This window comes from Passer domesticus, chromosome 1, assembly GCF_036417665.1.
Source record: "Passer domesticus isolate bPasDom1 chromosome 1, bPasDom1.hap1, whole genome shotgun sequence".
Taxonomy (NCBI): Eukaryota; Metazoa; Chordata; class Aves; order Passeriformes; family Passeridae; genus Passer; species Passer domesticus.
In genome coordinates this window covers 925,739-935,731 of record NC_087474.1, presented here as the reverse complement: position 1 = coordinate 935,731, position 9,993 = coordinate 925,739, and the positions used below count along the sequence as shown (strand labels likewise).

The following is a 9,993-nucleotide window of genomic DNA, read 5'->3' as shown; positions in this document are numbered from 1 at the left end:
GGAATTCCTTCTTGTTAAAAAAAAAAAAATTGGAATTTGCTGTTTTCCCTCAGAGCTGAATCCCTTGAATGGGGAGATGATGAAATGTTAATTCAGAAGTGGTGGTTACAATTTTCTCCCATTGCCTTGGGCAGGGCTGAACTCTGGGAGGGGGATGTGGGGTGCTGGGGAGCCAGGAAAGCTCATGGGGAGTGCCCCAACCTGCCCTTTGTCCAGCCCAGGGGTGAAGCACCAGCTCAGCCCCACGAGGGCTGGGCAGGATCTCTCAGTCCCACTCTCCATGGGGATGTTTGAACTCCTCCTCCTGCCCAGAAAAGCAGATGGACACTGGGTCAGGCCTCTCCAAGGTCACAGCTGCAGCCCAGGCATGGCAGCAGTCCTGGTTCACAGCTGCACCTCCCCTCACTCTGCTCCTTGTCCCACCCTCCTGGGGTGTGGGGTGAGTGGGGTGGCTGTGTCCCGGCAGGGCAGGGCTTGGCAATGGCTGGAACCCAGAGGGGTGCACAGGAGACCCCCCTGTCCCTCTCCCAGCCCTCCTCCTTCTGTACCCTGGGGAGGGAGAGGGATCTAAACAGGATCCAAACTCTCAAAACTGAGATTGCTGTGGCCACAGGGAAAAAAAAGTCCTAAAAACCCAAATTACTGCTTGCACCTCTCCTCGCAGCAGGACATGGATGAGCTGCTTGCTCATCTGGCAGAACCCCAGGCTGCTGCTGGTGCTTTTTGTCTTTGCTTGGTGCTTCCAGGATGAACTCCCAGAGCAGCTGGGGCTGCCCCTGGATCCCTGGCAGTGCCCAAGGCCAGGTGGGAGCACCCTGGGGTGGTGGGAGGTGTCCCTGCCCATGGCAGGTGGGCTTTGAGGTCCCTTGAGCCCAAAGCATTTGGGGTTCCACGATGAGGGCTGCAGCCCCCTGGGTGTCAGAGCTGTGTGCTCCCCTCACTCCATCCATGCTGTGGCCACTCACAGCTGGATTTTGGCTGAGGATCCTGCTCTGTGCTGGAGTTTTTCCCAGGGGAGCACCTGAGGGGGCTCTTGTGTCGAGCAGGAGGCCAACAATGGGGTCAGATTGAAAAGCTTCCCTGGAAATCCAGCACGGTGCCCCCAAAGCCTTGGGAGGCTCCAGCAGAGAGCAGGGTGGGGTTTCTTTCCCCCTTCCCTCCATCTGTCACTCTGAAAACTGATGTTGAAAGCAGCTTAAACCTTCATCACCCTCAGCCCCAGCTCCTGAAGGCCGCAGAGCTCGGTGTTTCCTCCCATACCCCGTTACCTTTGTGGCACAAAGGGCTCCCATGCTCTGGCTTTGGGGCTAATAAAGGGCTTTGGGGCTAATGAAGGGCAGCTGCCCTGCTGTGCCAGCAGCTCCTGGAGCCCTGGATTCCTTTGGGAATGGGCAGTGGGTGTTGGACATCCCTCCAGTGCTGCCTCAGGGGCGTTCAGTCTCCCTTAAGTAGAGGCAAAAGGAGATTTTAGCCATAACCAGGCAATTCTCTGGGTTTAAATCCTTTTGCATCTTTTCATACAAACCTGTCTTTGAGTTTTTGCCTCCTCTGTTTCCTTTGTGCAGCAGCTCTTCCCAGGCCTCTTGGAGCCCTTTCCCACATCCCTGCTCCTTTCCCACATCCCTGCTCCTGCCCTGCACGTCCCCAGGCCCTGTGAATCCCAAACTGGGAATTTTCTGTAGTTTTCTGTCCAGTGAAGCTGCCCCAGCTGAGGCTCTGCTGGGCCAGGAGGAATTGTCCCAGCTGGAGGCAGGAGCACGGAGTGAGAACCAGGGAAGGGCAAAGCAGGATCTCTGCAGAGCCCGAGTGCTGCTGCTTTGGGCTGAGGCAGAGGTTCAAACCAGGTAAAATTCACTAAAATTCCCCAACAAGCCAAGCTCCTGCAGGTTTGCAAGTGGTGTCAGGCAGATGTGTCAGGCAGTGGCTGGGAGAGCCCCCTCTCCCCACAGCTGAGGGGGTTGGCAGGGAGAAGACACAGCAGGACTTTCCTGGGATGAAATCCTTGGTGAGTGGATTGTTTCTGAGGGGGGTTCACGTGGCCTTGCTGGGGAGAACCTGCTTTGTTAAGAAAATCCTTGGCTTCTTGTCCTGGCAGCAGCCTTTAGTGCCAAGCTGGCTCCTGGAGAGCTGCGGCGTGGGCAGCAGTGCCCCAAAATTCCTGGAAATGTGGTGCCAGGCTGGGGCCGGGCTGCCAGCTGGGATTCTGTGGGACTGGGGCTGGGTGCTGGCTGCTCCCACAGGGACATTCCCGGGGCTCCATCACAGCCCAGTGCCCACAGCCCCTCCTGCACTGCACGGGGTGATCCTGCTGTGCCACGGCTGGTGCCTCACCTGGGCTCCCTCTGGGCACAGCTGCACCCTGTCACTGCACAGGGACAGGGCCAGGGGACAGTGCCAGCTCCCCACAGGGCCAGGGGACAGTGCCAGCTCCCCAGGGCTCCTGGGCAGCAGCAAGGTTTGCCAGGCAGGGTGCAAGGTCCCTGTTAGAGGTCACCAAAAGCAGGCAGAGCTGCAGGGGAAGCTGATCTCCTGCTGGCCAGCCAAGCTCTGGCAGGTGTGGTGCCAGCCCCGGGGCTGGCAGTGGCACTGTCCCCGTGCCTGTCCCTGGGTCCTGCTGTGCTCCCTGGGGGCTGCTCTGGGCTCTGCTGCTCACAGGGGGATCTGGGGGTGGCACAGAGCATGAAGCCATGATGGGTTCCCCCCAGTTCTCCTTCCTGAGGGGAGCAGGCTCTGCTCAGCCTCTGGATCTGTCACTGCCACCAACCCCAGGCAGTGGGCAGGGGTGGCACTGACAGGGTTTTCCTGACCCAAAACCCCTGCCTTGGAGGGGCAGAGTGCAGGTGGGAGTGGGGCAGGCAGGTCCCTCCATGTCCCATCCAGCCTTGTCCCCTCAGTGTCACACGGGGCCACTCTCTGGGGTGTCTGAAGGCCCTGGGACACCTCTGGAGAAGGGCTGGATGTCACTGAGATGGCCACCAGAGGGGTCTGGCTGGGCTCTGTCTGCTCTGGGCTCTCTCCACACCCGCTGGGGCTCGAGCAAGGAGCTGTGAGAGGGAGAACAACATCAAAGCAGAAGGTGGAAGGAGGCCAAGAGGAACGTGGCCAAGTGCCCTTTCCTTCTTTCTCTTTCACTTCGTGAGGGAAATCCCCCAGCCTGTGGGACATCCCCGTGCCAGACATGGCCATGGATGTGCCACCACGGGGACATGGCCACCATGGGGACATCCCTGTGCCAGACATGGCCACCACAGGGACATGGCCACCATGGGGACATCCCCGTGCCAGACATGGCCACCACGGGGACATGGCCACCACAGGGACATCCCTGTGCCAGACATGGCCACAGCTCTGTCACCACGGGGACATGGCCACGGCTGTGCCACCACAGGAATGACCCTGGCACAGGAAGGTGGGACCCTGCTGGGGGGCTGGTGTGGAGGGGCTCTGTGGCTGGGTCCTGGGAGTCTCTCCTGAAGGAATTGAGCAGGAGATGGTGGCTGCTCTGTGGGAAGGAGATCAGTGGGTGCAAACACCCCCCAGGTAACCCCTGCCACCCCTGCCAGGTGCCACGGCAGGGCACAACCCCAGCTCTGTGGTGTCTCTGTCACCTCCTCATTGGAATTCCTGCCCCAGGCAGCTGAGAAAACCCCACAAGGGAATCCCAGAGCTGGCACCCGGGGTCACCTGGCAGCTGCCCCAGGGTGTGACCCGTGTGACATCAGGGCTCTGTGACACCCAGCATGGATCAGTGGAGGCTCCCCAAGGAGCCCGTGCCAGGAGGTGGCTGTGCCCTGGCCTGTCCTGAGGGTCTCGTGCCCTGGGAGAGGGCAGGGGAGCTGCCAGGCTCTGGGCTGTGCCCTGGGAGAGGGCAGAGGAGCTGCCAGGCTCTGGGCTGTGCCCTGGGAACAGCCACAGTCCTGGCTGTGGTGACAGTGCCATAATTAGCAGGTGCCAGCGCTGCTGGGGTTTGTCCCCAGTTCAGCCCCGGTTCAGCCCTGCTTCCTCCTCCCACCATCCTCCTCCTCCCGGGGCTGGGCAGTCCCAGAGGCACAGCTGGGCCCACGCAGGTCCCCAACTGCCACCACCCACCCACTGCAGCCCTTGGCACGCAGGGTGAGGGGCAGAGCTGTGCTTTGTGGGGCAGAGCTGTGATTTGGGGGCAGAGCCCAGCTTTGGGGGACAGAGCCCTGCTTTGAGAAGCAGGCTCAGGAGCTGAGTTGTGCATTGGGAAGCAGGCTCAGGAGCAGAGCCCTGCTTTGGGAAGCAGCATGACAAAGGATTCAAACCCACTGAACGAGTCTGGCGAGTGCTGAGGTCCACAAGGGAAGGTTCTGCTCATGGGAACTCTCCCAGCATCACCAGGGTCCCAGGAAATGTGGGGTCTGCCCTGGCACAGAGAGCACAAGGGAAGGTGGGGCTGTGTTTGGGGCTCTCCTGGGTGCAGAGCTGGTGTTTTGTTGTGGAGGGGATGAGTTTGGTCCTGGACATTTTCCTTGTGCAGCAGGAGTGGTGCCACAGCTCTGCACTGGGAATAACTGGTCACATCCCCAGCAGCCCCAACAATCCTCAGCCCCTGGGGCTCCTCTCCCCTCCACCCAGAGTGCCTGGAATTGGGTAAGAGGTCTGAGCATCCATCTCTTGGAGGAGTCTGGATGGGTCCACCAAGGAGATCAGAGGGATGGAGCAGCTCTGCTGCAAGGAGAGGGAATTGGGATTGTTCAGCCTGGAAAAGAAAAGCTTTGGGGTGATTTCTCTGAGGCCTTCCAGCACCTGAAGGAGCTACAAGAATGATGGGGAGGGACTCTGGCAGTGACAGGGTGAGGGGGAATGGCCTTCTCTTCTCCAGGCCCGACAGCCCAGCCCTCCACAGGAGAGCTGCTCTCCTCTCCTCCAGCATGTCCTGCTGGGGAGCAGCAGGACCTGCTCCTCGCTGGCTGGGCAGCAGAGCCCACGGGGCACTGTCAGAATGGTCTCTGGGCAGCAGGGCCATCCCTCAGGGCCGGGCCATCCCTCAGGGTCGGGGCACAGCCTGGCAGTGTCCCTGGGCAGCAGGGCTCACCCTCAGGGCCGGGCTATCCCTCAGGGTCAGGGCACAGCCTGGCACTGTCCCTGGGCAGCAGAGCCATCCCTCAGGGCCAGGCCATCCCTCAGGGTCAGGGCACAGCCTGGCACTGTCCCTGGGCAGCAGAGCCGTCCCTCAGGGTCAGGGCACAGCCTGGCAGTGTCCCTGGGCAGCAGAGCCGTCCCTCAGGGTCAGGGCACAGCCTGGCACTGTCCCTGGGCAGCAGAGGAGCTCCCTGTGCCCCGGTACCTGCACACACACCCCAGCCCACACCCCAGCTGTGCCCCCAGGCCTTTGGATGCCACCGCGGGTGTTTGTCCCCGCTCCAGCTGCTCCCAGCTGCCCTGGGCTGCCGCCGCCGGTGCTGAGGGATGGTGGAGTGTTCCCAGCGGGGTTTTTGTCAGGAGTTGGGACCCAGGAGCTCTCTGCAGCAGCAGCTTTGGGGTGCCGGGGCTCCCTGCTCTCCCTGCTGCCCAGCACAGCCCTCACTGTGCCCCAGGGCCTGTTCCCGGGGTGTTTCACCCCAAATTCACCTCAGGCAGGGTGTCAGCCATCATCCAGCCCCGCTCCTGGGCCTGTCCCCAGCGGGGCTGGGGCCGAGCAGGGCCCGCTGGCAGGAGAAGAAGCAAGGAGAAGGACAGAAGGACATTCCCTGGAGCAGCAGCAGCTGCTGCCCGTGTGTCCGGGGCCTGGCAGCCGTGTCCTGCCCGCAGAGCTGCCAGCGGCCATGAAGCCGTCGGAGCTGCGGACAAAGGCGCCATTGTTGCGGCCCGGGCTCGGGAGGAGCCAGGCTGCCCCAGGGGCTCTGGGCCGGCCAAGCAGCAGCTGGAGCCCGTGGAAAACAATTCCCCGGTGCCCCTGTGGGTGCTGGAAACCCGCGGAAAACAATTCCCCGGTGCCCCTGTGGGTGCTGGGAATCTGTGGAAAACAATTCCCCGGTGCCCCTGTGGGTGCTGGAAATCTGTGGAAAACAATTCCCCGGTGCCCCTGTGGGTGCTGGAAATCTGTGGAAAACAATTCCCCGGTGCCCCTGTGGGTGCTGGAAATCTGTGGAAAACAATTCCCCGGTGCCCCTGTGGGTGCTGGAAATCTGTGGAAAACAATTCCCCGGTGCCCCTGTGGGCGCTGGAGCCCGTGGAAAACAATTCCCCGGTGCCCCTGTGGAAAACAATTCCCCGGTGCCCCTGTGGGCACTGGGAAGCACGGAGCAGCGGGCAGGCCCCGGGACAGCAGCGCTGCAGCTCCGGGCTGGGCTGGGACCAGGCTCCGTTTGGCTCCTGATGGGAAAACGCTCCAGGAATTTCTGCTGGGTGCCGGCAGAGCCCGTGAGATGGGGAGCAGCCCCGCTGGGAGCAGCCACATGTCACCGAGGGCCGTGTCCCCCTGTTCCGGGTCAGCCCACAGCACCCCGGCATCCCGGGTGGGTGCTGTGGATGATCAGGGCTGCCCTTGGTGTCACCCCTGCGGCCTGTGGGAGGGAGAGGGGCTGAGGGACAGGGTGGGCATTCCCAGCCCCTTTCCAGCAGGCTGAGGCTGGCTGGAGCTCCGGATCCCTCTGGTCACCGGCGCTGGTACCGCCGTGCGGCAGCGGGGAGCACCGCGGGGTTCAGGGGAGCCACGGAGCCGTGTCACCCGTCCTGAGTGCCACCCACCCCTGCACACTCACACTCACACTCACTGCTCCTGCCCCCAGAGCATCTCCCGGCAGCGCTGCCCCAAGCCTGGCTGAGCACAGCAGGGAATTTGCGGCATTTCCTACCCATGGAACAACAACCAGAGCCAGGTGCTGTCCCAGGGCTGCTCCTCTGCACGGATTCACACCCTGCTCTGCCACAGGAGAGCCCCAGGAAAACTTGGAGCCTTTTGTTCCCAGCCCTTGCAGCAGCTTCCTCTCCCACCCAGCCAGAGCTGGAACCAAGGAGGAGCTTCCCTGCCTTGCTGAACACTGATGACCAAACTGGGCTCGGATGCTTTCTCTTCCTCCTGGAAGTGATGAGGAGCTCCCTGCCAGGCCCTTTCTCCTCCCTCACCACAGGACAGCCAGAAGAGTCTTTTCTTCCTGTGGGACGATGTTGCTATTGACAGAAGCATGTAGACACCCACCCACTCATAAATAACTCGGTTATTGCCTAACAGAGCTGGGCTTTGCCATGATCCCCGTGGATCTGTGCTGTGGTGAGCACTGCTCCTCTCCCCAGCAGAGCAGGCCCAGCCAGAGCTGCCTCTGCAGCTGATCCGGGGCAGCCTGGCTCTCCTGGGGCTGCCTTTCAGTGCAAGACATTTTAATCAGCCCAGGAGGAGAAGCTGTTCCAGCAGAAAAGAACAGAAGAGTTCAGCACTTCCCAGCCTGGCCGCGTGTGCAGGGAGGTTCAGTCTGTAACACTTCAAGGAGCCCAGGAGACACGAGGGTTTTCCATCTTCTCCCCTCAGCACAATCAGTGCCCTGAGGCAATTCCATGCTCCATCAGACTTCCTGTGAGAAGAAATTCAATATTCAAGTAACAGCAGCCAAGGTTTGTGCCAGTGGGATTATTTCAGCACTGATCCTTTGTGGGGTTTGTATGCCAGCTTGGACAAACTGGGCAGAAGGTGCTTTTTGGCAGCCCCCGAGCCTCTCTCCCACAAGTAAATCATGGAATATCCTGAGTTGGAAGGGCCCACAAGGACCATGGAGTCCAGCTCCCAAATGAGGGGTGCTCGAGGTGGGGACAGGAGGTGCAGGGATGAAAGGCCTGGTCTTTTTAGACGTGTGGGGTTTGGCAGCACCCTGAATCCCTTCCCGGTGTTCCTGCAGCCCCACACCTCACATGGCACACAGCCAGGAGCAGGACCTGCCACAGCCACCCCCAGGTGACAGAGAGCATCATCACCCACTCATTTCCACAGCCATGGCAGGGGCTGGCAGGAGATGAGTTTGGAGATCCCTTCCAAGCCACGCCACTCTGGGATTCCGTGGTTCCATGACTCCCTGAAGAAACAATAGCAGCAATCCCTCCTGCACATGATTACAGAGATGTATATGCACAAAATGTCTATTTTATGCTGTCTCTTTGTTTGGCAGCTTTAAGTGCTGCAGGATTAATGGCCTGGAAAGATTAGAACCAGACAGAACCACTGTGGGGCTCAGCTGAAGCTGCTCCCCCCGGGGCTGTGGTGAGGCTCTGCACAACATCACGGTGCCATCTCGGGGCTTTGGTTCCATTTCCTCTGCTGGCCTGGCAGAAAAGGAAATATTTTATTCTAATGAACATCAGTGTTCAAAAATATGCTGATTGTTTTCAGCTTGGTGCATTTCAGTGATAAATGAATAGCAGCAAACAGCCAAGCCCCCCACCCGTGCCTTTTTTGGGGCTGAGCAGTCGGTTGTGGATTCTCCAACCCTCCTTAAAATCAACTTTGCTTTTCCTGAGCTATTCTTGCAGTTTGGGCCTGGTTTTCTCTCTGAACAGAGCCTGTCTGCTGTCAGCTGCCAGAGGACAGATGATCTCCCCTCTCTCTGAGCTGGAGTGTCCTGGCTGGGAAGCCCTGAGGGATTACCAGGGGATAATTTGGTAATAAATAGCCATATTTGTAATATTTGGTTATAAATCACATCCTAATGCGCTTTAATAATGGGGCGTGTTTACCATGCAGACAAAAAAATGTCTCTTTCATCACAAACCCTCTAGGATTTCTTCTCTTTTAATGTAATCCTAGAGAAGCCTTGGACACAATCCTTACTCCAAAGGTCTTTCAGCACCCTGCCAAATTCTTGTTGTTGCTTCTTTTCTCCCAGACCAAATCCTGACTTGGTGGCAGCTCACGGAGAGTTTGGTGCAGGACCTTGTCAGCAGAACCATCAGCAAAGGGAAAAATGGTTTATTTTGCCTGCAAGGCACCATCCCTGCAGTGAAAGGAGAGGATTGGGAAGATGCAGGAGTTCCTGTGGTCCCAGCTCCTGGGATCTCCCCAGCTCCAGCCCTTCCTGTCAGCTCCAGTGCTCCATGGAGGACCCGGGGGTGTTATGCTGGAATTTCAGTTTCTAAACAAGTAAGGAAAGTTTCTTTCAGTGTTTCTTTGTTTTATCAGTCTCCCATTTCATGGTGAAGGTTTAAAGCTGGTGAGGAAGAGCAAGGCCTTGCTCCTCTGGCCCAGCCAGAATATAAAAGAGAGTCACCTCTGCTAAAACACCTGAGTGCTTTTGTGGAGGCAGCAAGTCTGGGCTGTAATTAACACAGGGCTTAATTACACTCATGGCTTTTTGCAGTTATGAGGGCAATCAGGGGCACTGCTGCCCTTCTGTCACCTTTCCCTTGAGCCCAGGGCCTTGGTCACATCCCAGGGCTCCTGGAAGAGCCTGCCCAGCAGCTCTGCAGGCAGGGCCCTTTCCGCCTGAAAAATTCCTTTTTATTTCCTCTCCTGTCTGTGTGCAGCTCCCCTGGAGGAGTCAGGGCTGTGCTGTGGCTGCTGAGCAGGGCAGGAGCCCGGGGACACTGCAGGGACACACAGGGACACAGGGAGGGAATGGCCACAGCTCTGCCCTGGGGGACACACAGAGGGACACAGGGAGGGAATGGCCACAGCTCTGCTTTGGGGACACACGGAGCAGCAGGGGGGATCCTGGTGCTCCTGGGTGATCCTGAGGAAGGGGATTCTGCCCCTCAGGTGAGACCCCACTGCAGAACTGCCCCAGATCCAGCAGCACAAGGACCTGGAGCTGCTGCAGGGCTGGAGCCAGGCTGGAGAGCTGGGAATGTTCCTCTGGAGAGGAGAAGCTCCAGGGAGAGCTCAGAGCCCTTCCAGGGCCTGAAGGGGCTCCAGGAGAGCTGGAGAGGGACTGGGGACAAGGGATGGAGGGACAGGACACAGGGAATGGCTTTAGCTGAAGGAGGGTACATTTAGATTGTTTATTAAGAGGAAATTCTTTGCTGGGAGGGTGGGCAGGCCCTGGC

The 9,993-nt window shown here is 59.3% G+C and overlaps 1 long non-coding RNA gene across 1 annotated transcript; it reads left to right on the top strand.

The window, feature by feature from the left end:
• Window positions 1-6,778: 6,778 nt before the first annotated feature.
• Window positions 6,779-9,544, top strand: LOC135297117 (uncharacterized). The gene is made up of 3 exons (XR_010359191.1): window positions 6,779-8,215; window positions 8,512-8,613; window positions 8,838-9,544. It is a non-coding gene; the product is annotated as an uncharacterized LOC135297117 (long non-coding RNA).
• Window positions 9,545-9,993: the final 449 nt, after the last annotated feature.